At 37.8% G+C, this 26,006-nt stretch overlaps 1 protein-coding gene across 2 annotated transcripts in view; it reads right to left on the bottom strand.

Annotated features, from left to right (window-relative positions):
* LOC113110849 (cyclin-dependent kinase 18-like) overlaps positions 1–26,006 on the bottom strand; it is a 94,762-nt gene that overhangs the window by 56,428 nt on the left and 12,328 nt on the right. Inside the window, exon 1 of one of the 2 annotated variants that reach the window (XM_026275079.1) lies at positions 9,105–9,468. The exons of the other annotated variant lie outside the window; for it this stretch is intronic. The gene's annotated coding sequence lies outside the window, so the exon portion shown is untranslated. Of the gene's footprint in view, positions 1–9,104; positions 9,469–26,006 lie in introns of those variants that run through there. 2 annotated transcript variants of the gene reach the window in all.

Here is a 26,006-nt window from a genome sequence, read left to right as displayed (position 1 = left end):
GAAATGCTAGGCAACATTCTTATGAAGATCTTCCTTTATTTACTGCAAACAGCAGGCTAACTACTGTAAACATGGAAACGAGCCCGGATGAGACACACACAGGGGCGCTGCACAAGATGCCGGGCCCTATGCATAGGCAGTCCTAATGTATTCCAGACTTTTCAAGGGCCCTCTCTTCCTTTGGGGCCCTAGTAATCAGTACTGGTTTTACCCCCAGTCCGGCGTCCCTGGACACGCATTAACATTTGCTAAGCTCAATATCTTTTACTACTGATTTAATCTGTGCATCTTTGATTGCATTATGTTCAGTGGTTGTTCCTTCATAGCTCAGGAGACTTAATAGTGTTTTGGGTGAGGCTTTATGCATCTGTGTTTCTCCTTAAATGTCTTTTTATACTAATAGTTTGATTTTGTTTTTTAAGGCTAAATCTATAAACTAAAATATATGAAAAATATATGTGGTACTTTGAAGATAATTTAATTTTAATGTTTGAGTTTATGTTGAGATAACTGACTTAGTTTCTGAGAAATTACGTGTTTTATTTTATATTTTATATATTAAATATTATATATGTATATAATTGTAAATGAAAATGATTGTATCTTGGAAACATTTGATAGGAGATGTTTGTTAAATTGAGACTTCTGATCACTTCTGAAACTGATTATTGATTATATGATTATTGAACGATATGTTTTATTATAATATATTAATTCAAATGTACAGAATATAATATTATAGAGTATATATATATATATATATATATATATATATATATATATATATATATATATATATAAATCCCGACCCGCGGGTCCCACTTTTCTGAAATTATTTGGCCCGCCCCGCAAATAAAGTTACATTTCTTGACCCGCCCCGCCCCGCGCATCGGGGACATCATGGAAGTTACATTGTTGCTTAGATCTTCGTATTTTGACCTTATCAAAGAACCCAATACACTATGAAAATATATATTCCAAATATTTAATATAGGCTATAGGGAATTACACTAGTGATTAGTATGTGAACGAATATTTTAGCTGAACGAATCGTTCTTTATCACTGAATACACTGACTCATATTTCTCGTACACTGAAGTTCCTCCCTCCACAGCAGAGTGCCAGCTCTGACTAACTCTAGACTATTTATTTAATGCAATCATACACTCAATGTAATAACGCCAAATCAGTTTTTGTCACAACTAAATATGTTCATTGACTTAAGACATAACACAAGACACTCTTTTTCGCCACTTGCTGTGGCGTATTTGTGTAATATGAAGAAATGGTTACTGAACAAATCAGAGAACGAATCTGAACAAATCATTTTGGTGAACGAACCAAAAATAATCGAATCTCTTAAAAAAATCTAAATTTCCACCACTAAATTAATTAATAGATTTTTAAAAAATGTGTTTTTAGTGACCCGCCCCAACGATAAAGTGGCAATTTCTTAACCCGCCCTGACCCGACTCATGCATCACTAATATATATGCTGTATACTATACAAGTTATATACTCCATATTTGTATTTTTTTAGCTTGTTTACTCTTCACCTGGTCACATAGCACCATTTAGCATTTTCAGTGTTTTTTTTTATATATATATATATATATAAGTTAGAAATGACAAGGAGGCAGCTTCCACCAATACAAAGTCATCGGAGAGCATTGGATTGCCCCCCCCCCCCCCCCAGTGTGGGCGTGGCCTAAATTTCTCTATATCAGACTGGCGTGTAAAACTCCTGGACGTATTTTGAAGAGTCTATGCTTTGAACTTTACATATTTCACATACTTTTTTGAAAAACCAGCTTGTAATAGATACTAATAAGAGATCATTGTCATAGTTGTAAACATGACAGCTTTTTTCCTTCATGAGAGGGTTTGGCACAAAGGCATCTTTGTTTCCATGCATAACGTTAAAGAACGTGAGACGCACATCTCCCGGAAATCAAATGGATCAGATGACAACACCTTTTGTGTGTGATATGCATCAGACGTTCAGCCAACGGTTTCTTGAGCATGTCATCTGAGGCTGAGACTGATATTAGCATAACTGTTAGGATATTTTTTCAGCCTAAAATAAGTTTGACACCCCTTGCTCAAATTTGTGAATTTTCTTTTTTATATGACTGCAACTAAAAAATGAATAAGTCATTGCTGGACAGAGTTTGTATAAGTAACAGGACAGAAAATAAAGCTATACCACTAAATGACTAGCCACCTGTGAAATAGGGTTTTCTGTGCAGGATTTAACAAGTCTGTGTGTGCTCTTTTGAAGGATCCGGTCCCATGCTGGTTTGCTAGAGGCTGCACAGAAGTTATGACCCATAAATGGCCCCAACAAATGATGATTTATAGAAATAAAAGTGTGTTGACAGATTAACCTCAGAGCTGCTGGGTGACTAGCTCTGTTTGGACTGTGGGTGGCACATCCTCACCCTGATATTCACAGAGATAAGACTGATCTGAGAACAGTTTGTTTTTCTTTAAAATGCCAAAATGAAAGGATTAAAGGGAAGTTGGCCATAAATGACCACAAAAAAGACACATGGTGGGACTTTACAGTGACTAACTTGTAGTGTTTGTCTATTATTAAGGGTCTAATGTGTCACCCTTTTGTGATACGAATCCTCCCACAATCCAGGGGTCAATTTAAATAACTTTACTTGCCTTCAGATGCAAAGAAAATGGGATATATATGAAATCATATATGAAATTCAAACAGAAAGCCTTTTCAAAACTACAGGTTCTAAGATGTGGGATATGATTCCATGAAAGCTGAAGCCAAATCTTGATTAACAATTTGTCTAAGCTAGGCTAAACCTTTTTGACTAGCTGTTCACTGTGTGTTAAACACTGAGCGAACTAGATGAATGCATTTTTGTGAGTGCCGCTTAATGCTCTTAATGCTTATCTGTTTGGAGTAGTTATAATGGCTAGGCTGATCTGAGTGTTTTTACGTTGCTATGCAGCTGATCTTAGTTTTTTGTGTGTTGCTATGCAGTTACTTGGCTGTTCAGTGTTGTTTGTGTTACTATGCAGTTGCTATGCTGTTCTGAGTGTTTTTGTGTTGCTATGCAGTTTCTAGGCTGTTCTAAGTGGTTTTTAGTCTGTTGCTGAGCAGTTGTTAGGATATTTTAAGTGTTTCTACAACACTTCTTCAGTTTTGAATGATGTTTATTGCATGCAGTTTCTATGGTATTATTCCTGGTTTGACTGCATTAAGTAATTTTTTTTGTCTTTTTTGTTATTGTGAAGGCATATGACGGTTTCAAATTTTCATGTTGCGGTTAATTGCTAATGCTTTTATTACGGTATACAGTATTATCAAGGTATTGAATTTATGGTGCTTTTCCACGGCACGGCTCAACTCGGCTCTGTTTGCGTTTCCACTAGACTTTAGTACCGCTTTAGAGTGGGAAGTATTATTCACATTACGTTATTGTTGCGTCGGCTCTACTGTCGCGACTCGTGAAAAACGTTTTCATTCTGTGTCTCCATCAAGCTCTCGCTGGATCTGCTCCTCTTCTATCAACGAGAGGAATATCTGTACAGCAATTTTTGGGTTGTTACAAAAAGTTTGTTCATTAAAAATAGTTGCATTTTATCCTTCTCTGGCTGTGCTGATTTAAATCTAGCTGTTCTTCTGTACTTATGTCGCAAGTTCAGTTGCGCAGGTAGTATAGATTATCTCCGGCCAATCAGTGATCCACAGAGTTTACACATCATGTTTTGGTTACTAAGTGGTTCTAAAAAAACAAATCTGAATGACTGTTTAAATAATTTAAACACCTTTTAGAAACAGAAAGTTGTGCAGCTGCTTTGTTTACAGTGTTTCCGGGGTAGTTTTTTTTTTTTTTGTCCTCAATTCTTTTATTTGAGGAATGGTTGCATTTGCTCTGCAACAGTAGCAGCTTTGACAATCTACAGACAGACATGTTAAGCTTATGTACTGTATGCATACATAGCCAGAGATAAAATACACCGCACACAATAAATTACATTGCCCATAGTAATTAAAATACACTGAACGCAGAACCTTTTGTCTCTCTGTGCCATATGGCGTGTAATGAAGAACGGTTAATTTATGAGGGTGTAATTATTTGTCTAGTTAGCAGGCCATTAGTCTCCTGTAATCACTCACAGATTTATAGTGATGTCATCAGCGCTGTGAAACCACGCTCGATCAATAAGCACTCAGTCCTATAAGTTATTTCTAGTAAATCAATAAGTGCCCTATAGAGACTTTAAACAGCAAAATTAGTCTGTGCAGATCAATAGTGTATCTCTCTTTTTCTCACACTCTTTCTCTCAGTGACTTTTCAGGGTGCAAGTTATAAAGAGGGAGAGGGTTGAATCTCCCAAAAGAAAGCAAAAACAGTAAGTTTTGTATGTGTAAAATTACTGTAAATACTTAATTTTGACTGTTATCAATCTGCAGCTGTTAAAGGGGTCATATGATGCTGCTAAAAATAACATTATATTGTCTATTTGGTGTAATGCAATGTGTTTGTGTGGTTTAAGGTAAAAAAAACAATCATTATTTTCCATATAATGCACATTATTGTTTCTCATCTATGCCCCACCTTTCTGAAATGCATCGCTTTTTACAAAGCTCAATGCAAAAGCGATCTGAAAAAGCGAGATGTGTTCTGATTGGCCAGCTATCGAGTGTGTTGTGATTGGTTGAATACCTCAAGTGTGTGACGGAAATGTTACTCCCCTTGCCATACTGTGATGCCATCTCTCAGCAGGACGAGACTCCAGCTGCTCTGCTAGTGCACATCCCATCATTGGTTCTCTTTTAGCAGTTCAGTCAGTGTACTGTTAGGAGTAACTGAATAACTCGGGGTATTGGTTTATTTTGCGTCAGAGGGGAAGTGTAAGACAGGTTTAGAAACCGAATAACTTAAGTAATTTGTGGATTAGTGTGTACTGGAGACGCAAACCGTTTCAAACGATTCAGTTCGATTTGGTGAACTGGTTCGACCGGTCCAGTTAAGATCCAGTAAATTAGAAAATATTTGTTCACAATCCGGACATCACTAGACGAGACCAAACCAATAAAACCTATTACAAACTAGGCATTTGTTGCATCCAGTTGGAACATAATTACTGATCATAATGACTTATACTGTCTTTTTACGCGTTGCGTTGCGAATCTCGCTGTGTAAACATAAAACCATGTCTGCATTTGTGATCTGAGAAACAACAAACAAGCCAAATAACAGTTTACCTATGTTTACAGTCCTCATCCTCCATAAAATGCACAGCAAACAGCTGAATATATGGGTTGAACTGTTCTGGAACAGTGTTGAAATACAACTTAACCACTGATTTCTAGTCGTGTTCTCATTTGGAAGACCAAACAAGTAGTTTAGCTTTCACAACGAAACACACAGCGACTTCACGACATGACGCCAGCGGCAACAGAGAAAATAAAAGTTACGTCTTCTTTCTTTGTGTGAACATTTGGGCGCTGTTATGCAAATCTTCCCACATAGAGACCTAGAGATGTAGGGGTGTGTTAGAACAACCAGTTTTAGGGGTGTGTGGTTGACTCTTGAACTTTTATACATTTTTGGATTTGGACTGGATTTGAGACTTTAGTCTTTGCAACTTTACAGATCTTATTTATGCACCAAGAGCTTGTAACACTCCAAAGAGAAAGGAAAGATTGAAATCGAATCATATGACCCCTTAAAGATCAGTGAATTTTTAGCATTTTATATATATACTTTTAAATAAATATATATTTACAAGTACAGTGTCAAAATGATCACTTATTATCTAGTTGTGCTTGGTGCACCAAAATACGACAAACTTCAAATTAAAATCTCCACCCTAATAGTCATTCTATAATTTGGATACTGACTGTATTACTACAATAGAGCACATGTCTCTCTGTGCATGTAATTAGCTGAATGTTAATTACTCATTATTTCAGTTGCACATGTCTTTAAGTACTTAAGCTTATATATCAGCATACAATTTGTTGATTAGGGCAAACAAGGGCTAGGTGGTGAGAGGATATGTACCACATTGTATTCAGAGTTTAGATGCTTATGTTTGGTCTTTGAGCAAAATTGCACCTACCATATTAATACAGAAATGTATACTGTATGTGCTCACAAGCACTATCCGTGCAATAGTATTTAACAATGGCTCATTTAATCAGAAACAGAGCAATACATTTCATAATATTTGTTTAATGTTGATACTTTTACTTAATTGTTATGTAATGCTAATGTTAAGCTAACAGACTTGTTGTAACACGTGCGTATCATTGCTCTTTTGCTGATTTTGATTGTTTCTAATTTGTAAGTCATTTAGTTAAAAGTGTCTGCTAAATGACTAACTTTTTTTTTTTTATTTCTTATGAATATTTTTTTGTTATGAATAATCTTAAGTTTTGATTTGTATCCCTCAAAGTTCCAAATAATTAGTGGTTTATTAGTGTATAATAATGATAGTAATATTATTATTATTATAACTATTATTATTATACACTTAAAAATGTGTGTGTACTATAATTTATTACCTATTATTTATTATTAACTATTAACTATTATTAACTTATTTCATGCAAAAATATCTACAATGTGATTTTATATCATAGTATAAATAGACTCATACTGTGATTAAGATTTTAGTCATTCCTCACATCCCTGTTGCAAACTCGTGAAAGTTTCAGACATAAGTTGTGTAGTTTCATTGACAACGTCCAGCATCTTGTTTTGTGTGATGAATCCGTCGGTGGTGTGAAAGTTACTGAGAAGCGCTTGCTAGCAGTGTGAACAGAGGTTTTTCGTTCACAGGACCGTGAGCAGTGAGGCGAGAGATAGCGAGGGGGCAGATGGTGAAGAGGCTGAACAGACAGCTGTGTGCTGCCCCGGGCCTGTACCCTGGTGTCCATGTTGGGTTGACCTCATTCTCATCTTCCTGTCACCATTAAAGCACAGCAGCTCTTTTGACTAACATGAATCATGCACAATACAGGGCGGCGTATTCATTCTACCCATGTGCTATTTCTATCTAGACAGGGAATTTTGTGTTATTTCCATTTCAAAGCCAGAGAAGAAAGGCAAGGAGCACTTCTTTATAATCACAGGGCTCTGAAATCGTATCCCAGCTTGAATACAAACAACAGGGAAATTCTTGAAGGAGCTTTTGTTGTCTCCTGATACTTTGCTCCCTTACACCGGGCCATTAACATCACCGGATCCAAGCACATGATATATGATATGTTTTGCTTAGGACATTTTTGTGCGTCACTGCAGCCGTCACTCTATACCAGGCACCATTTATCTCAAACGAGCAATAAAACCTCTCATTTGATGCTGCTCTCCTTGGCAAAATTGCGCAATTATCTTCAATCGCCTTCTTGAAGTACGGCCTCACAGCCGAGGAAAGAAATTTACTGAGTTAGAAGACCAACAAACCTCAATTGCTCCTCCTGAATACACAATTTAGCTTTGAGAGGAAATGCTGGCTGTCTAGACTGAGGTGATAATATCTGTCATATTCTCATCCTAAGGAACTCATAAACCTACATAATAGTGTTGTCTTCACCACATCTCAGGTTTAGCCTAGTACTCACTCTGTCTATTAAATGAAGGTTATCTTCCACACGTGGAATAAAGTTTGTGGAGCAAATGATGAGGAGACTGACTGGTCAGCATGAGTAACTAATAAAAATAACCATTCTATTATTATTTCCACTGGGTTCCCAATTATAACAAGGGACACACACATATAAAGACCTATTTTGTCTCAATAGTTTTGTTTTAGATGAAATAGAGACTTTTGCTATAGTTTTTTTGTTTTTATTACTCCAGTGCATTAATGTGACTGTTGAGTTGTTCAAACTATGCTCGAATTTGCCAAGTTGCTGTCAATATCTCGCTAACACTTTAATATAGAGACCAATTCTCACTATTAACTAGTTGGCTTATTATTAGAATGCCTATTGTTAACATATTGGCCGTTTATAAGTGCTTATAAAGCATGACCATATTCTACATCCCTAATCATACCCAATACCTAAACTTACCTTACTAACAACTAATAAGCAGCTAATTAGGAGTTTACTGAGGAAAAAGTTGTAATTAATGGTTTGTTGATTGACAAAATGATCTGAGCTATATAACATTGCGCTCTTATGCATTTTAGTGCTAAAAGCATTTTAGCGATTGAGTTGCTACTTAATGCAATGACTGTGCATTTCTCATGAGCAATATGTTGACAGCCCCAAAGTTGTTTTAACATTTAAATAAAAGTAACCTTCCCTCAAGCAAACCTAAAGATGGTTTGTGTCTTTCCACATGCCCTCTCTGGATCATCTCCATGATCACATGAGCTTTTCAAGACCTTCTACTCTGAAAAGTTGCACAAGTTGCTTGTGAATTCATGCTTTCTCTGTTGACTCTTTCAAACAGCTCAACTTTTACTCGCCCGTTCTGTGGGAAACCATCACATACTGTTGCTTTCAAGATCCAGAAACTAAAACACTTTTCTGTTCAAAAAACTTTTTACTCTTACAAAGAGCCCAAAGCGGCCTTGATAGGCTTTGCTTTTAAGAGTGCGGCCGCAGCCAGTGGGCTGTTTGACTTCAAGATGCATGACTCGTTTATTAATAGCTCCTTTCTGCATTAATGAGCCACTGCCAGCCGCCTAGTGTGCCTTCACACTGGCCCTGCTTCACACTAATGTTATTGACTGACTCTATTTGTGCGTTCGAGTGGTGTGCCTACTGTCAGATAGGCTGCGATAAGCAGGCGTGTTATGTAAACATTGCAATGTGTCACTTTAAAGGACGCTCTCCGCAAATGTATAGTCCCAGCCGTGAATCATGTGTGCATCAAAGCCCACGCCGCTGAACACGCGTGACCCCGAAGCCGCATATATTGCGTCAGCATGTGGGTTTAGAAAGCTGAGCGAAACCTGAATGGAAACAGCCTTTATGGCATTATTCCAGTGCTAGATGTAGATGTACACGGTTTCAGCTTTTAAATAACAACATGGTCAACATCATCTCAAGCATGTCATAAAGTCAGTTCACAACAGTTCATGTCACAACACAGACACGGTTGCATACTCACAGGAGTGGCTGGAGTCTGCAGGAGGTAAACAGTAGACCGTCTCTACTCTACTCTTCCTTCAGTGTGAAAGGGAGGAGAAAGAGAAGGAGGAGGGCGGCCTCCAGGTCTGGAGGCAGTCAGCGCACCGCCAGACAGATAATCCAAAACTGGAGGTGTCTTATTTAGTCTGCAGCACGCATTGCACGCGTGCATGCAGTATAGAGAGAGGCACAGGCGTTTGTCTCACGTCCCTCTCTGAGCTCCCTCCTGCTTCTGCTCATGAGAGAGCCTTCTGACAGGAGGAGATGCGGGAAAACATAACAGAAAATAAATACAAAAATAAACACATACAGGAAGCAAATGTGTCTCTCTGAAGGATTTTATAATCATGCTGGGTCTCCACCCCCACTTGGCTGTCTCTCCTCCCCTATTGTTATAGCAACGGCCAATCAAAGCGCTTCATCACACAAGCCCTCTCTGCTTGCCGGGAGACTGTGACTCTTTCACACCGGAGCTTGTTCAATACGGCTCTGGACCAATCGTCTGTGTGTGTGTTGTGGATGCTGTTAATTAGCTGATCTGTCTAGTGGAAGTTGAAACTGGGTTTCGCTGTACTAAACTGTCAAACCTTTTGTTTTTCTGCTTTGTGGTTTCCCATCTTCACACGACCCACGGTTATTAGCGTGCACTTCTAAGAGAGATCTGTGTAGACTAATTAGGGAACAGCTTTGAGAAAGAGCAGGTTTTCAGTGGCTAGTCAGTTTGCTGGTTTGGTTTAAAAAAAGAAATGCACTGTTAAAAGGCTTCATTAGAGGTTAATATGTGCTGATAAGTGTTCTTAATGAATGTTGCTGTCTTGTTTTATAGTATCATTTGCTAAAAATCTCTAAACCGAGATCATTAACTTGAAGCAACACTGTGTAATGACATACTATTATATTAGGATATATTTAATCTTGAATATATTTACTGCACTGACAGATTTTTTGACTTGTTTATACTTTAAAAAAAGTTTACAAACCTGACAGTACAGTACAAAAAAGTACAAAAGTGTTAAAGATCCATTCTCTGAAAACAAGTTTATTTATTTTTTTCTTTAAGGATTTTTTTTTTATATTTTACTATAATAAAACGAAAAATCACTTAAGTCTCAGTATATGAATTAATTTAATGCAGAATGAGACAATTTGCTGAATTTCTAAGCTGCTCTTTTACATACTATAATAATAAAAAAACTTCTTCTGAAGACATGCGTTAGGTTTGTGTGAAGAACAGAATGAAATTGAAGTCATTGATAATTCAATATTGAATATATTTCCCTCCCCTCTAGTTCGTGAATCTCGCTTGCATTCTTAAAAATGGCATTTTTGAATGTTTCATGCCAGTTTTGGATTAATATCACAGGCCTTTTTATTAATTATTAAAGTTTATATATGCAATTTTATTCTGATTTTGTTTATATACACAAAATAATCACATATAAAATTATTGTACACTGTAAAACTGAACATTGAAATTAGTCAAATTAAATTAGTTAACTCCATTAAAATAATAATGAAAGTTAATTGGATTTAATTTAAATAAGTTCTGTAAACTCAAAATTTTGTTGTAGTAAGGTGAACTTAAAATGATTGCATTTTTCTAGTTCCCAGCATGCTTTGCATCAGAAAACAAGGAAAATAAATGTATAAATTAAGTTATTTTGTGTTTTTACACAAGATTAACATAGAGGGACATAAGATAGTACTTAAATGTTGATGTTGTGTTATGTTAGAATTTATAAAGGTTCCTGTTATGTTGGTTTTGTAGTTAGCGTTTTGGTGAAGAGTAGTGCCTGCGGTTAGTTTGAGGATGGACAACAAAAAACAAATTTTTAAGTATATTTCCCACATTATATGAGTTGAAATATAAAGACAATTTTTTGTTTTATATATATATATATATATATATATATATATATATATATATATATATATATATATATATATATATATATATATATATATATATATATATATATATTATAACTAACACTGAAATATAAATTCTATGCACACATAGCTTTTTATTTACTATTTTACTGTACTAGTGAGTTTATTTCATTTTATTTCATTTCTAATTTTTTCATCGAATATTTATTTTATGTATAAAATATAACAATTGTTGCAACCTTGTGGACACTAAATGCTTTAGTGGCATTGCAAAACTTCTGTTTTTGTGTTTCAACAAAGCAAGTGAGTGCTGGAGGAACATATGAGGGTGAGTAAATGATGACAGAAGTTCTGTTTGTATGTAACTATTTGTATGGTTTAGTTCTGTTTCTTTAAAATGCCGAGGGGTGTTAAAATGCAGCCGCAAATTGACAAAATCCCTGTTAGATGTTGTGCGTCTCACAGCAGTAAGAGAGTCAGAGCTCCTTTTCATTAAGCAAGCAGATCAGATGTTCTAACAACTTCCAGCTTGATTTCAAACATGAGGTTTGTTGATGTTTGTGTGTCTGTGTGTGTGTGTATACAGTGCATTACCTATAGCAGAAGATCTCAGAGCCAATGACCCAGACAGCAGTAAAACGAATACTGCTCAGCAAAAATTAGGCATCCAAATGAGGTTTTCACACCTGGATTGGAAAAAGTAATTTCACTGAAATGAGGTTCAGAGACCATGCCTGCGGCAGAAATAGAGGATTGTGCACCTTTCACACATTTTCTGCTGAAGCATGTCAGCAGATTTTATTTTTTATGTTAGAATCAGTCAGTAATTGATAGTGATGTTTACAGAAGACCCCGACTAAAGTTACTGGTACAAAAAAGGGAGACTTTTCTGTACTTTCTTAGTACTCTATGTTCTGAACACAATTATTTTTAATGAAACGGTGGGGATCCTGTGCAGTTAGACCATCATTATCCCAAAATAAACCCTCAACCCTGATCAGAAGTGGAGCATAGGCCTAAATAATGAAGACCCTAATTAACTAACTAACTCGTAACCGTTTGTTTAATTGCACTCAAAAACCTTCTCTACTATCTGCTGTTATGCACTTCCTCTTTGTTGAAGTTTGGTCTAGTAGCATGTCTGATATTGTTTTCTATCTGCTTGTGTATCCTCATTTGTAAGACACTAGATAAAAGCTTCTGCTATGAATAAATATAAAGTAAATTATGTTTTATAGGCCCTATGTTACTTAACAGTTCAAGTGAAGTTTAATTGGTAACATTTGTATGTACATTAAAATATAAGTAATTCATCGAAGTTATTATGCGTTATATTTTCTTTCTTAGAGTAAATACAGACTCTGTACTGTTGAATGAGCTGCCTTGTTTTTTACCATCTACAAACGCAGCTGCCTTCTAAGATCGCAGCTCTGATGGTCCCTCATAAGTATTATTATATTGTATTTAAGTCCTATTAAAATATAAGCAACTCACAAAAGTACTTATTCTAAATATAGATTATGTAAATATGATATTTGCAAATTTCAAATGCATATGTGCTATAGATTTTAATGATTCATATTATAAATAATAAATATTATAAATATAAGTTCTAAAAATGCAAATATTATATTATATTATATTATATTATATTATATTATATTATGCCAAATAACCTCAAAAAGATAATTAATGAGCAAGATTTTGCTTTATTTTGAGCAATAATTGCTTTATTTTTTTTCATATTATATTATATTATATTATATTATATTATATTATATTATATTATATTATATTATATTATATTATATTATATTATATTATATTATATTATGCCAAATAACCTCAAAAAGAGAATTAATGAGCAATAACTGCTTTATTTTGAGCAATAATTGCTTTATTTTTTTCATATTATATTATATTATATTATATTATATTATATTATATTATATTATATTATATTATATTATATTATATTATATTATTATAAAGAATTGAATTGTTTTGTGTGATGTTTTTTTTTAATGATTTTTAATAGAATTTCTTAGTGAGTATAACACAGCACTGTAAAAATGTTTTCTCCGGTAACCTAAAATGTGCATCATTTAGTTTCATCAAGGATCAACTCAAATATAAATAGCACATTAAAATTAAAAGTTACACACTTTTTTTGTGTGTATGCTGTACTGGTCTGATGTAAAGAATGCTTTTTGCTCAGGTGGCTGAAATGTCTGCCCAACAGAGAAAAGTTTTGCTCAGCAAGAAAATAATAAATAATAAATTAGAGGGAATATTTCTTACAATTCATCACAGTTGTAATGCGATATTTTCCACCCTGAAGAGCTGCGGTACTTGTTTCTCAAGGAGACAACAGTGTCAGTGAAGAGACGTGACATAAAGAAATCAAAGAAACCTCAAACTCTTACATTCTACCTTGTAAATTATTATTATTATTATTTTGAATGGATAATATTGATTTTATAAACTATGATTGTTCACACAACAGGTTTCATAAATCTGATGGTTTATCAGCTTTGATGATGATAATAAGTAGGATGTTAGTGAACCGTTAAGATTCGTGGCTCTGTTGAAGCGGTCAAACGCCTCTGTGCTGTCAGGACTGACAGGATGATAGGATCAGATGCACCTCTGTGATGGAAACTACTGGAACACATCAAACAACATGATCAAAGCCTGTGTTTGCCTCAGAACCTTGTTGTTCGGTGAGCGGTACAAATAAGTTTTATATGCTGAAGTTCAGTGTAAGGGAGATAGGTCAGTTTAGCTCAAAGGGAATCATTTAAGATTTTAAAGGGAATTCGGACAGAATCACTATTTCATGGCTGATTACTGAGACGCCCTGCGATTCACTGTACGAGCCATTTAACATCAAATCTGCACTGGATATTAATATCCAAAGTATAGTGAAAACACTATCAATTAGCACAGTGACAAGTTCGGCAGTTTAAAGGGGGGGAAATGCTCATTTTCACTCAGTCTCCTGTTAATCTTGAGTACCTATAGAGTAGTACTGCATCCTCCATATCTCCAAAAAGTCTTTAGTTTTATTATATTTATAAGAGAAAGATAGTCTGTACCGATTTTTTCAGGAAAAAACACGAGCGGCTGGAGGCATGACGTGTGGGCGGAGCTAAAGAATCACGAGCGCGCGTAGGCTTTTGCGTTGAGAGCGTCTGGAAGCTGTGACATTACCGTGAGGAAAAAAACATGACATTACCGTGAGAAAAAAACCATCATCCAAAACAAACCATGGCTAACAGTCAGATTCAGCTGTATATTTATGATCCAGAATCAGATCCCGAGGCTGAAATTGAACAAGAGCAGCATCAGCAACGACTACAGCAGGACGTCTCTATGTGGGATGTAAGTTATTGAAACTACTATCTGCTTAGCGGTTTTGGAAAATGACAAAGTTCCACTTTATGTCGTTTTTTTTTTAAGGTTTACATGTGGGAAGTGCAGTTTGATGGAAAACGTTTGCTGCCAAGAAATAGAACCGGGTATACTTATGTCTTGAAATGCATTGTGTGGTCAGCTAAACAAATGTATTTAAATACACACACCATACATCGCATGTTGTTTACTTGATATGCTTATGCGCCGATAGCGAAGTTAACAACACAGAGATATTTGAATCAGTTTTACTCACCGCCCGCGGTTCCAACTCACGATAGTGACCCTTTTCCATTGGGACTGCATCATCCTTAAGTAATAAACGATGTGCAAATCCGGCGTCAAACTGGGCCTTGTTTGTAAAACAAGCATCTTCGAAATGCAGGGAACAAACAAAAACACTTGCACAACTCCGTTGATGCTCTGTAAAAATGCTCTGCCTGGCAACCGAAAGCACACTTTGGCGACATTTCACTCTCGCTCTGATCAGTGAATGTCTCTGCTCTGCTCCACGGCGCGCTCTTCCGGGAGAAGTGCCCTCAGGACCCATATAAGGAAATTCCGCTCCATCTAACGTCACACAGACCCATAATCGAAAAAAACTTTCCGAAACTTGTGACAAACCGGAAGGAGTATTTTTGGAACAGAAATACTCCTTCAAACGTACAACTTAATTTTTGAAACTTTGTCCATGTTTAACAGTGTAAAAAACTCAGTATGCATGAAATAGCATTTCACCCCCCCTTTAAGACATTAACTTGGAAGCACAAAACACAAGATACTTCTCTTTTTAATATGAATAAGGCTTTATTAGATAAATCTAAGACATATAAACTAATCTAACACGTAAGCACACGCACTCACACATTTACACAAGTTGCAGGAAGAGAAAAAAAAAAATTAGGAAAGAATGAGTTTAAGAGAATGAAAATGTGGAATCCCAAGTTTACAGCAAAACGTGAAATTGCATAGACATGAACAGCCATCAATCACTTAATTAACCCTCACATTGAGTTGCTTTTAGTTTTATACATGGGGGAATCCTATTAAGGATGAACAAATATCCATCATATTAAAAATAACTTTCAAATTCAGTAATATTTAAAGCATTGAAGTGCTGGGAAAAGCACTTGTTCTGATCTCAGCTTTAACAGAATTCTTCGCTGAATTTGAATGCTTCTCACAAGATTTCACACAGATGTTATTGATTTTGTGGTGAATTCGACTGCTTTCTTCACTGTATCTCCCAGCGCTGTGTATAACTGTGTCGTGTGATCGAGATCAGCCTCAAGCAGATAAACGGTCTGCGCATTCCGAACTAGTAACACAGATTCGTTCCGCTTTCAGTTTGTTTATCCAATGTAGCTCTTATAAATCTGTCCTGATGAGAACGCAAGGCCTTTCTTTAACTGAATGCGCATTGCGATGACATCACAGGACGCTTCTAAACCCAAATTATGCCGAAAATTTGTGGCAATTATAAAAATTTGCTATATTTTGCAAAAATTACAGAATTTGCTTGATTTTGCGATAAATTCAACAATTGCAAAATTGATTTAAACTGGGCTGTGGGACACCTCTCTCTTAACCAATCAGATATTGTCTTTACTTGGGGCATTGTATATTTCTCCGCCTATTAATCAAATGTAATCTTATCAATCACGTGGTCCGATTTTTCCTGCAATTAAACAATTGATTGTCAGAAACGTTCCAAGTAAGAAGATTCAAACACACATATACAAAACATGAAAATGAATCCTTAAGCGATTCATAGTTATTAAAAAGACATACAAAATAAGTGATTAGAAACATGATAGTCAAATGTGTGGGTTACATAAATGATATGGAGTTAAGCAATGGACTGATATTCGTTTTTAAGTAGAGGTGCATGATATATATCGGCCGTTGATTAATGTGCGTCTAGTCAGTAAAGCCGGTTATCTAATCAGAGGTAAATACCATCAGGAGCGTGATTTCACATAGGGCAGCTGTTACTACAAGAAGCCGTTGTTAACTGACAAACTGCGCAAATCCAAGCTGATAAAGAACAAGGATTTGTGCAGCTTGTCAGTTAAAAGCGATCTGATCATACGAATCTAAATCTGACACAACATACAAGTATTTGTAAGTCTGCTTTGTTAATAACGCCGAGCCTTTTCTCCTGAGTCACTCAGCCAACCAACCTGGAAAACTCTGCCAACAAAGAGACCGAAACAGCTGAGTGACCTTGTCGGGAACGAGAGAGAAAGAGATTGAGCAGCAGAGGGACAGGGTTCTCTGCCGCAGGCAACACGCTGAGATCTGATTAGATCAGTGATGCCCTTCACAGTGAACTCGGATCTGAGTGGGGCCAAACGAATGCTCCAGAAAATGAAAATCTATTTCAGGGGAAGCGGGGTTAATATTTAATGAACAAACAGGAGTGTGATGCGGTGGCAAGCTGCAGGACCCTCCGTGTTTGCACAAGAACAATCTGCAGCTTTTTAAAAGAGCAGCTTTGATTTATGTGGTGAGGAGAGACACCCTGGGAGAGAAGACACGTCTGATGGAGTCTGTGTGGGGAAAGCGTGGACTCAGCACTTTGACTGGATAACAAGACTCTTCATCAAGGTTTCCCCTGTGAGAGAACTCGATTCAGTGGCTCTCGATCGATTTAGCTGTATCCTCTTCTCATTTGGGAGTGTGGCTCCTTCGTGGGACGTCTGCTTCTGCTCTTCAGAACTTTAGGGCTTCTGTGAAAGATCTTTGCTTTTTTAACTCTATATGGCCTAGTGTTTCAAATTTGATACACACTTTTCTAAGGCCTCTAAATGATCAGCATGATCAACAATTTTCTGAATAACCTGTTGTATACAGTGTTTTTTTTTTTTTTTTTTTTGTAAGGAAAAGTCCTTTTAGGGTAATCTATAAAACATTCACCTTCAGGTTATGGTACACATTTTTGCCTGAGAAATATTTACTGATGCTTCTTCTTCTTGATATCAAACAATTCCTTTTCCTCTTTGTTGTCGTTGTTGTTCTTCTATCATAAAAATTCTTCATCATCGATTTCTGCTTCCTCTTGTTTTCTTAAAAGTTCTTCTTTTGGTTCTTCTCTTATTTAATTTCTTCCATCATAAAAAAAAAAATCTTTAGCTTTTCATGATATCATGCAATTTCTTTTTCTTCAAATTCTGCATCTTATTCTTTCTTTTTTCTCTCTATCATACAAATTATTTTTCTTTTTCTGACTTCATGCAATTTTTGTTCTATTTCTTTACCTTTTCTCTAATACTTTATCTTTCTTTTCTTTTGTATTTCTGATATCAATAGCAATTTTACTTATTTTCTTGTTCTTATCATACACATACTTCAACTTTTTCTTATACAATGTATTTCTTCGTCTTTACCTTTTTTCATCATTTGAATGTTCTTTTTTTAGGACATTTGTAAGTAAGTTGCGAATAAGTTTTTGCCTATGTCGTTATCGTTCAGAAGTGTTAAATCTGATCTGAGACAGATTTTTAGTTTGTCTTAAAATCAACATGACCCATAAAAATATACCTTATTTTACAGTTTTAAAACATTGAAAAACTTTTTTCTTTACAGCCTTTCATCAAAGTGTAATATCTTTCTCAGCCCAAAAGCCATTTAGATGTTCACTCAGAAATATGTCACAGTACAGAACTAAAATGTTCCATGAATGTCTTTTCATGTTGACCAAGTTTAAAATCTGTTTAATCAACTTTAATAATATTCTAATAATCCTAAGACTTATAATAATCATTTACCAGAGAAATGCTGTAAACAATCACTTAAAACAATAAGCTTGTTTATTTACTTGTTGATTAGAATGAATTAATTAATTGTCTGCGCTCCGTGGTACAAGAAATATAATCACTCCGCAAGGTCAGAAAATAAGAGTGATTATTCTCCTGGTGGAAATTCCATCTGAACCCTACCGTGTGGTGAGCAGAAGACAAAGGAACAAACTGTGTTCTTGAAATTCCTCTCAGTTAATCTCATTGAGATCTCAGTGATGCTTAATTTTGATTAGTGATGCTCTTTGTCAGTGGGCCGCATGCACACTGCGTTCAGTCAGAGCCAATTGCTAGTTTTCTGATGACCTTGGTGGCAATAAAAGCTCCATTACCAGACCGTGATGCCATCATTCCATTACACTGCGTGAAGATTATATTGTCACAGTCCAGAACAAAAGATATTTCACAATAAGTGTGACTGGTGACCTCAACATTCTGGCAATACTTTAAAGTTTTTATTTTTTTCTTTCTACTAAAAAAATATATATTTTTATTGAAGTTTGAGTTTGTCCATGTCCCTTAAATGATTGTCCACCCTGTCGTATTGGAGAATCTGCCACTTTTAAAAAAAGGCTGTCCCCTTTAGTGACAACATATTTTTTTGTCTCTTCAGTGGCAGGAATTTCAGCAGCTGAGGTGAATAAGTTGGTGACTTTTGACAGTTGACAAATTTTCTTCATCTGAGTTTTGCTTACTTACATTCAAAACCTGTCAGCATAAAATATGCCAGAAGTGATCCGGATACAGTATTTTCAAAATATCTAAGTTTAAATATACCAAATTCTCTTTAACAACCAGACTATTTAGCTAGACACTAGCTAGAAGTTAATATGCTAATTGAAGTTCAAAATGCCGTTAGGGTTAGGGTTAGGGTTAGGGTCAGCCCATTTCCCCCCCTAACCTACACATCTCCACCCCCTGGATCCCAATTCCAGCCCTAACCTACACATCTCCACCCCCTGTATCCCATTTAGACCCCTAAACCTAGCTAGCTTCACACCCTGGATCCCATTTCCACCCCTAACCTACACATCTACACCCACTAGATCCCATTTCCACCCCTAATCCTAGCCAACTTCATTCCCTGGATCCCATTTCCACCCCATAATCTACACATCTCCACCCCCTGGATCCCATTTCCACCCCCTAAACCTAGCTAACTTCACCCCCAGTATCCCAATTCCACGCCTAAACCTAGCCAACTTCACCCCCAGGATCCCATTTCCACCCCCTGACCTACACCGCCCTAACAACCCCCCCCCCCCCCCCCTGGATCCTATTTCCACCCGTTATCCTACCTATCTCCACCCCCTGGATCCAATTTCTACCCCTAAACCTCCACATCTCCACCCCCTGGATCCCATTTCCACCTATAAACCTACCCATCTCCACCCCCTGGATCCCATTTCAACCCCTAAACCTACACACCTCCACCCCCTGGATCCCAATTCCACACTCTAACCTACACATCTCCACCCCCTGTATCCCATTTAGACCCCTAAACCTAGCTAGCTTCACACCCTGGATCCCATTTCCACCCCTAACCTACACATCTCCACCCCCTGGATCCCATTTCCACCCCCTAAACCTAGCCAACTTCACCCCCTGTATCCCATTTCCACCCCCAAACCTAGCCAACTTCACCCCCAGGATCCCATTCCCACCCCGTAACCTACACAACTCCACCCCCTGGATCCCATTTCCACCCCTAATCCTAACCATCTTTACTCCCTGGATCCCATTTCCACCCCCTAACCTACACATCTTCACCCCCGGGATCCCATTTCCACCCCTAAACCTAACCAACTTCACCCTCTGGATCCCATTTCCACCCCTAAACGTAGCCAACTTAACCCTTGGATCCCATTTCCACCCCTAAACTTAGCCAACTTCACCCCCTGGATCCCATTTCCACCCCTAATCCTAGCCATATTCACACCCTGGATCCCATTTCCACCTCCTAACCTACACATCTTCACCCCCTGGATCCCATTTCCACCCCTAAACCTAACCATCTTCACCCTCTGGATCCCATTTCCACCCCTAATCCTAACCATCTTCACTCCCTTGATCCCATTTCCACCCCCTAACCTACACATCTCCACCCCCTGGATCACATTCCCATTTCCACCCCTAAACCTAACCAACTTCACCCTCTGGATCCCATTTCCACCCCTAATCCTAGCCATATTCACTCCCTGGATCCCATTTCCACCCCCTAACCTACACATTTCCACCCCCTGGATCCCATTTTCACCCCTAAACCTAACCAACTTGCACCCCCTGGATCCCATTTCCACCACTAATCCTAGCCATCTTCACCCCTGGATCCTTTTTCCACCCCTAATCCTAGCCATCTTCACCCCCTGGATCCCATTCCCACCCCTAAACCCACACATCTCCACCCCGTGGATTCCAGTTACACCCCTAAACTTAGCCAACTTCACCCCCTGGATCACATTTTCACCCCTAAACCTAGCCAACTTCACCCCCTGAATCCCATTTTCACCCCTAAACCTAGCCAACTTCACACCCTGGATCCAATTTCCACCCCTAAACCTCCCCATCTTCACCCCCTGGATCCCATTTCCAACCCCTAAACCTAGCCAACTTCACCCTCTGGATCCCATTTCCACCCCTAAACCTACACATCTCCACCCCTAAACCTACACACCTCCACCCCCTGGATCCCAATTCCACACTCTAACCTACACATCTCCACCCCCTGTATCCCATTTAGACCCCTAAACCTAGCTAGCTTCACACCCTGGATCCCATTTCCACCCCTAACCTACACATCTCCACCCCCTGGATCCCATTTCCACCCCCTAAACCTAGCCAACTTCACCCCCTGTATCCCATTTCCACCCCCAAACCTAGCCAACTTCACCCCCAGGATCCCATTCCCACCCCGTAACCTACACAACTCCACCCCCTGGATCCCATTTCCACCCCTAATCCTAACCATCTTTACTCCCTGGATCCCATTTCCACCCCCTAACCTACACATCTTCACCCCCGGGATCCCATTTCCACCCCTAAACCTAACCAACTTCACCCTCTGGATCCCATTTCCACCCCTAAACGTAGCCAACTTAACCCTTGGATCCCATTTCCACCCCTAAACTTAGCCAACTTCACCCCCTGGATCCCATTTCCACCCCTAATCCTAGCCATATTCACACCCTGGATCCCATTTCCACCTCCTAACCTACACATCTTCACCCCCTGGATCCCATTTCCACCCCTAAACCTAACCATCTTCACCCTCTGGATCCCATTTCCACCCCTAATCCTAACCATCTTCACTCCCTTGATCCCATTTCCACCCCCTAACCTACACATCTCCACCCCCTGGATCACATTCCCATTTCCACCCCTAAACCTAACCAACTTCACCCTCTGGATCCCATTTCCACCCCTAATCCTAGCCATATTCACTCCCTGGATCCCATTTCCACCCCCTAACCTACACATTTCCACCCCCTGGATCCCATTTTCACCCCTAAACCTAACCAACTTGCACCCCCTGGATCCCATTTCCACCACTAATCCTAGCCATCTTCACCCCTGGATCCCTTTTCCACCCCTAATCCTAGCCATCTTCACCCCCTGGATCCCATTCCCACCCCTAAACCCACACATCTCCACCCCGTGGATTCCAGTTACACCCCTAAACTTAGCCAACTTCACCCCCTGGATCACATTTTCACCCCTAAACCTAGCCAACTTCACCCCCTGAATCCCATTTTCACCCCTAAACCTAGCCAACTTCACACCCTGGATCCAATTTCCACCCCTAAACCTCCCCATCTTCACCCCCTGGATCCCATTTCCAACCCCTAAACCTAGCCAACTTCACCCTCTGGATCCCATTTCCACCCCTAAACCTACACATCTCCACCCCTAAACCTACACATCTCCACCCCTGCATCAAATAGTTCCAATTACTCTTATACAAATTGTTGATACAAAATGTAGTTATATATTTCATGTTACATGAGTACTTAGTTAAATAAAAAAAAAATGTTGTTACCAATGTCCTGTTTCACATTTGTACTTACAAAAGCCATCCTGAGGGTTGTTACATATGTTTAATTATAGAAATATTACAGCTGTAGATACTATGTACCAATGTGTACTTACACTGTGGTTACATACTATGTACACATCCAGTTACTATCTAAGTACACAGGTATTTATATAAAAGGCTCAACACTTGCTAACTCCACTCCAATGCAACACAACTATTCCTCTCGCTTTCACTTGCTTTCTTCTCTCAGAAGAGCCTCTCTCATCTCATGTGAAAGCGAGAGCAGAAGAGCAGAACTCCCCTCAGCTGTGCGGCAGCGGCTCAGCAGCGCCGGCTCCAGGTTTCACCACAGCAGCTCAGAGACACTGAGGGATGAAAGGCACTGGCCTCTCTCAACAAAAGCGTTAGCTGGCCTTTGAATTATGCAAGTTCCACACTTAAAGGAGCTTCAAATTGATATTTCTTAAGTCAAAGAACAAAGGAGATGAAAGGCAAAGGCATCCCTGTGAAGACAGACGGCTACTATTTCATTAAGACTGGATCTTCATTCAAAGAGGCTTATCTTGAGACAATAACACCTGGCTCAATATTTTGCTGTTCTATGCCAAGGATTTCTTCCATCTTTTCTCATATGTCAAACATATGATGAGTAACAGCCGACAAAGTTAGCAGTTAACTAGTGTTTCTAATAGCTCTTCATATGTCATAATGATTATACAACCTTAGAAAGAATGCTGAAGGTCATGAGACAGAATGAAAAGTCAAAAGTCTTCTGACCAAGAACCACCCACTTAAAAAGTAACAAAACTCTTATTGACAGATTGACAGACTGATTTATTCTCATGTTCTTAATTAAATTTCAGTTAATTCTCCACTGAATTATGTGATCTGGAGTGTCCGTTTACTTCCACGCGCACAAATTTTATGTGAGTCAGAGCGCGTTCGTTCTCTAGATCTTCCGTATTAACAAATATTGAAATGTATTTCTACCTATGAAATATGAAAGCAAATAGATATGATTGAAGATACATTTTCTGTATGTGTTTTGTAGGCAGCTCATGGTATTTAAGTGAAAATATAATAATTACATACATTTTCAAATGTGGCTTGATGCTAGTTGAACTTCTGTTTGTAATTTAAGATGTTTTCTTGTAAGCATTATAGATAGTTTGTGTTTCTGGGCTAGAACCAAATGTTATTTATCTTAATTTAATGCTGTATATTGAGCAGTGGACGATGTTAAGTATGGAATGTACCATCAAAGTCAATGGGGACCAACAACAGTTTTTTACATACATTTTTCCAAATATCTTCTTTTTGTGTTTAGCAGAAGAGAAAAACTCATAAAGGTTTGGAACAACTTGAAAGTGACAAAATAATGGCAAAATTGTCCATTTTTAGATACGCTACCTGCAAAATAAGTAAAAAATCCTTGCATTCAAAAGGTTTTGTTTTTCTTTTTATTTATTTTTATTGCAGTGCACAGCCTAATTTTCATTTATGCCAATCTAAATAATGCTGTTTACTCCATTTAGTGTTTAAAATGTCCATTTTGGAATTCTAAAAGTGAAACCAGTTGGTAAACTCTTAAATTTGGTGTCTCACCACTGATTTGTAGGGTGACATATTTCACATAAATGGCCGAGGAACTACTGTACATGACCAGCATGCATATGCGGTAACCTGCAGAAGTGACACATTGGTTAAACTACTGTTTTGCAATTTGTGCTCACCTGACACTTATTTTTAACACTCGTGTCCTTCCTTATCTTTAGGTTTTAAATTGAGTGTGTTTAGCATTAGTTTGTCTGCGTTGGCAGCAGTCCTCTCATTAAGCTGATAGAAGCTCAAAATAGTCTACGCAGACACCTACCCAGCAGTGTGTGAATTGCCTTTACACCGAGATAATTATGGCTGTTTTCAGTGGAACATTTGTTTGCGTTTTTCCCCCCGCTTTTATCTTTGAGAAAACGAAGCAAGGCCTCGGGAGATGCCGAGACGTTTATTTCCCTCTGTAGAAAGTTTTTTTTTTTTCCGGCTTGTGTTCTGAATCTCATCACAGAGCAGGACAGATGTGGAGTGGGGAGGGCCGATGGTGCTCTGTTAGCAACCCAAAATCGAATCTGTTGCATAAGCATGTGGGGTTACGCTGAGTGAATGATGTACACCGAACTAAAAACAATTCTGAGTAGATATTTCTCGTTGGGAATAAACTGCATTATATCTAGTTTATCTTCATCCTCCCATTCCATCATTTCGGCTGTCATTTTGCACTTTCTTCTTGTTTCAAGTAACGTATTTACACCTCCGGTTGTAATACATGTGTTCTTTAATGCCTTGGAGCACTAAACACACTTGTGCAATAAATTTGTGATGTTTTATGCATGCGTTTCTTTAAAGCTTCCAATGCGAGCAGTTCCTCGGCGAAGACGTTTAATGTCTTAGATCACGTCTCGTTTCCTCAAGCCTTGTTTTCCATCTTTATTTTTCTGCAGGATGTTTTTCAGTCTTTTTTTGCATATCATAATTGTTTCTCCTAGCAGTAAGATTAAATGGAGAGCAAATGGTGATGTTTATTCAGCTCTATCCATTTCATTATAGAATAGATCTCAGCAGTGTCTCAAATTGTGCTCAGATTTGCCAAGATACCAAAGTCTAGCATTGGATTTCTCAATGTGAACTAATTTCTCATCGGGTTTTCCAGAGAACAAATGCTCTCAGCTGCCATGCAGCAGTTTTTTGTCAAAATAAAAGCTTGATTGTTTAATGTTTGAAAATCAAGAAATTAAATATTAGTATTGCAATATTTGCAATGTCAACTTATTATACATTTTTAATTGCTAGTTTTATAAAGCATGTAAAATTTACAATAGTAATATATTTTTTGTATTTAGTTTTTTTTTAATATTATTTTATAGTCACATTAATAAAATCACGTTTTTATCAGAAAAAAAATTATTTGATTTTTTTTTCCTAATATTGTGCAGCCATACTCTTTATTATTATACTATTGCATTATTTTCTCCAGAATTTTAGGAGAAACATACGAAGCAGACTTAACTTAAAGGTGAAGCGTGTCATTTCTGCACTGCTATTTTAACATCAAAACAAAAGCAAAAGCCTTCAGGTCTCCTGAGCTCTGAAAAAGCTATGCCTGCTCAGTAACATGTTTCTCGGGGAGTGTTACGCTATTTCTTTTTATCTGTCCTCTAAATACATGTCTGCACCCCCTTCATGCATCGGCAGGCTTTGAGTTCTCCGGCTTTCTCTCTCGGTCTCATCTCTCTCCTGAACCCTCTCTCCTCCACATCTTAAACCCAATCAACAGCTCTCGCTTCCAGCCCGCTAGCAAGATGTCTGACCTCAGAGAGCGAGAGAGAGAGAGGATGAGAGGACAGATGAACAAATGATAGAAATGAGGTTGAGAGTGGTAGATTGATATCAGAGAGAGAGAGAGTGATGGGGGGTTAGGAAAATCAGAGGATGATATGAAGGAGAAACAGGTATAAGAGAGTGACAGTGAAAAACAAGCTGTTAGACTGGAACCAACAAAAGACGACCTTCAAAGTTTTCAAAGACAGAGGACAGGTAAAATGTCCTCTAGACGAACACGTCCTCTGGTGATTTAGATGATTCCTGTTTAATTATCAACATCATTCATTAAACATGATTTAATAAGAGGCCACAGAGATACATGCTTTATCATCCAATATTATTTGAAACTTTACAGTGTAATAAATAAATA

This window comes from Carassius auratus, chromosome 11 (assembly GCF_003368295.1).
Source record: "Carassius auratus strain Wakin chromosome 11, ASM336829v1, whole genome shotgun sequence".
NCBI lineage: Eukaryota > Metazoa > Chordata > Actinopteri > Cypriniformes > Cyprinidae > Carassius > Carassius auratus.
Note: the sequence above shows the minus strand (reverse complement) of the source record. Positions and strands in the feature narration are given on the sequence as shown.